Below are 3,500 nucleotides of genomic sequence, written 5' to 3'. Positions count from 1 at the left end.
CTTAAGCAAATAATTGAGTCTGTCAGTTGGAGCATATAATAGTAATTCAAACTATTTATTATCAATAATTCCTGGTTGTGTATGTATTTTAAAGAATTATCTTAATACTTTATTGATTTGAATTGTGTCATGTTTATTTAATTGCAGTAATAAAACTAAATAAAATTAAAATGTCTAAGTATATTATAGACAGACAGACAGCATTGCTATTTAAAAAAAAGTTCAATGTTTTTCTTTAACAAACACATAAAACTTATTGACCTCAAATTTTCTGTTCCTGATGACATCTGCCCCTAACGACCATGGCTGTAGACTGTTACCATGGTGCTGTTGCTAGAGTAACAATCTAAAGCCACGGTCGCCATGGAGACAGCAGGGTTGAGGTGGAGCTAGAGTTGGCATGGTAACTGGAAACTGCAACGTCTCATTGGTTTTAGTGTGAACGTTACGCACTTGCAGGGTGTAGGACTCCCCCAATGCAAGCCCACACAGGTTTCCTCTCTGAGCAGGAGGGAAAAAACAGACACAGCAGGAGAGAAGGAGAGAGAGAGAAAGAAAAAGAGAGGCAGAGCAAGATCACTGACTCACACGTTGACACTCTGCTATCAGGTCGGCCATTTTAAAAGCTCTGCGCACTGTCATTGGGCTGTTTTCCACATCTACGCTCTCCTCACAGAGGTGTCTGATGAATCGCCAGGCTTCAGTAGCCATGACTGTAGACTGTTACTGTACTGTGACACTGTATAAGCAGTAAGCAGTCTAAAGCCAAGGTGCTGATGCACTGGCAGGATGAGGAAAAGAAGGGGGCAAAGTCCTCTTCCATGTGGAAATCTGCAGCAACAAGCAGAGAGAGAGAGAAAAAGAGATTTACCATTAATAAAATAAAACTACTGACCAAGAAAGGAGAAAGTTGAAATAGCAGATAAAAAAATAAAAATAATACTTTTCTTTAATTTTCTATTTGTTTATGGTTTAAGCACCAAGTTGAAACATTATTATTTAAATGCAGTAAGTTAAATTAGAATTTAGCAAGTTCTTTTTTAAGTTATGAAATGGTTTACAGGGATTGCTACAAATTCACTCAATGCAGCAGAGTGGGTTTCCTGTTCAGATGAATGCCTCTGAATGTAAATCTGTCTACTTGACTGAGCTGATCTGATGTGTATTTTTATAGATTCATATTTCTACATAAAATTATATCAATTTAAAACTGTGTTGTAAAATTCCTTGAGTTGACATTTGTTGTGAATGTAAGTGAAGAAACCAAATTGCGGTTTCAGTTTGTAATAAATATCTGACTTACTTCCTCTTTTTCTGAAAAACTTTTAAAAATGTTCAAGTTTCCTTTTTTCCCAGACCAACTTTCTCAAGGCTGCCCTGAGGCATCACCACCCCCAGTTTTCCTGTCCCTGACCCAGTTAGTGCTTAAATGTGTCCATGTGATGGAGATATTCTGAGAAACAGGAGAGAAGCATTCAATAACAACTGAACTGGATTTGACCATCCTGGTCTCATGAAGCACAGGAGCAGCTCCTGCCAAACCTGTTAACAGTTTTTAGCTAGCTAGATAGAAAACCTTTGAATTAAAATTATAATTTAAGGGTTTTTGCAATGTATTGAAAAGGCCAGAAAAGAATGAAAACTATAAAATTCGGTTTAAGTATTGCTCACATCTTGCTAAGCATGGAAATAATGGAAACGGAGTAAGGAAAACTTATTTTTTTCTAAACTATATTCCCTTTTTTATCCATCCTTCCCAGTTTGCTTCTTCCCTTTCTCACATCTTTCCTTTTTATTTTTCTTTCCTCCCTTCCTTTTATGAATCATCCTTTCATTCTGCCTTCTATAATACATCTCCTGTTTTTCTTTTTCACCTTTTTATCCACTTTCTTTCTTTCTTCCAGACTTCCACCATTGCCTTCTTCCTGAAGTCTTTGCATGCTGTGTGTTCATGTTGAATTTAACCTGAATACTCTCCATAACTACATTGAAAGCTACATTAAATATTTAGAAAAGTATGATTTTTCTCCCCATTCATTCTCCTTCAAAAATAATTTTGAAAACCACCACCAGTCACATGGTTAAGTTAAAATAAAAATCACTCATCAGGCTTAATGTTTTATCCATTTCCTGCAAATTATCTACAGACTCTTCCAAAGTTCACAGTTGTTTTCGTTTCAGCACCAAAGCCTGGACAGCGACACAGCTGAGTGTCACATCGCTGCTGTCCACGGTGCTGAACCAGCCGCCCCAGCAACTGAAAGGGGGCAAATTTCAGTCCCATTTGCCCCCTCTGCTACAGCTGTGCTGTGACCTTTAACCTGAGATTACAATTAGTCTGAAGGCACTTTCACCTCATCGCATATGTAACCTCACATCTGTCACAACCACATCCAATTCCCTAATAGACGGTGCTGAGGTGACGACTGCCGTCACGTGGTCGAAAGCCCCCGAGGGGTTCGCGCGTCGCGTGTGACGACACCTCACGAGCGCACCAATCGGCTCTCGCTTCATTCTGCCGCGTCTTATCAGAGCGCGTGGGCAGTGACTAGGTCTAGCTCGGTTTCCATGGCGCTGGGGAGAAACCGCGAGGAGATGCGCGTGCTTGAAGAAGGGCGCGAATGCTGGACTCCGAGTGCGTTGTTAGGCATCACCGGTCGTAAATCTACACGTCACCGGTTCGGTTCGCTCTAGAAATGACATGATACATGTTAAGAACACCATTTATTTCTCAGTATTGAACAACAACATAGTTATTTTGTTATAATTTAAAAGTGTTACGGAACAGTTTTATGACTTTTCTTTTTTAACACTTAACTACCGCCACGACCAAAGTCAGAGCTACTGTATGCATTAACAAAGACTTGTGAATGAACAAGGGGGTTTCATTGACTCGTACCACCCACTCCCACCCTCGTGCTGTTAATGCACGTTCCTCTCGCACTGACAGCCGTGCGCACATCACGCAGAAGATCATACTGCGGTGCGCGCGTGCGTGCGTGAGCGAGCGAGCGAGCGAGCACAATGCCTTTAAAAGGGTTATAGTAGGTGACTGCGTATCATCTGCAAAGTGCGCAAGAATGACGCAGGAATGACTTCACCAGTTGACGACGTCACAAAATTAGATCTGAGAGAAAAAAAGATGAAGGAAACGCCGACCGGAAGTGCACAAGGGGGGGGCTGGGGGAGAGAGTTAAGGAGAAAGGGGGATAAGGGACAGAGAGAGAGAGAGGTGAGCAGTTTAGCGCACCACCGGAAGAAAGGGATGGCAATAATGTCATCACTATCACCGGAAACCTCCCGGTGCCTCGAGAGATTTTAAAGGAGTCGCTCATCCGCCCACCAAACCACCCCACTCACTTTATGAGCACATCCCTGTACACTACACTGTGACATTTCCACATCTTTTCCCATCCCGATAAAGCTGAAGTAGCATCCCCCACTCCTTAATTAGGCACATTAATTAACCAGCAATATATATATATATATATATATATATA

The 3,500-nt window shown here is 41.3% G+C and overlaps 1 long non-coding RNA gene across 1 annotated transcript in view; it reads right to left on the bottom strand.

Annotated features, from left to right (window-relative positions):
* Positions 1-206: 206 nt before the first annotated feature.
* LOC107836531 (uncharacterized) overlaps positions 207-3,500 on the bottom strand; it is a 3,727-nt gene continuing 433 nt past the window's right edge. Inside the window, exon 2 of the long non-coding RNA XR_001662448.1 lies at positions 207-831. This is a non-coding gene — a long non-coding RNA (uncharacterized LOC107836531). The remainder of the gene's footprint in view (positions 832-3,500) is intronic.

This window comes from Poecilia formosa, unplaced genomic scaffold (genome assembly GCF_000485575.1).
Source record: "Poecilia formosa unplaced genomic scaffold, Poecilia_formosa-5.1.2 Scaffold3, whole genome shotgun sequence".
NCBI lineage: Eukaryota > Metazoa > Chordata > Actinopteri > Cyprinodontiformes > Poeciliidae > Poecilia > Poecilia formosa.
The sequence above is the reverse complement of the archived record's forward strand: the minus strand, read 5'-3'. Positions and strand labels throughout refer to the sequence as shown.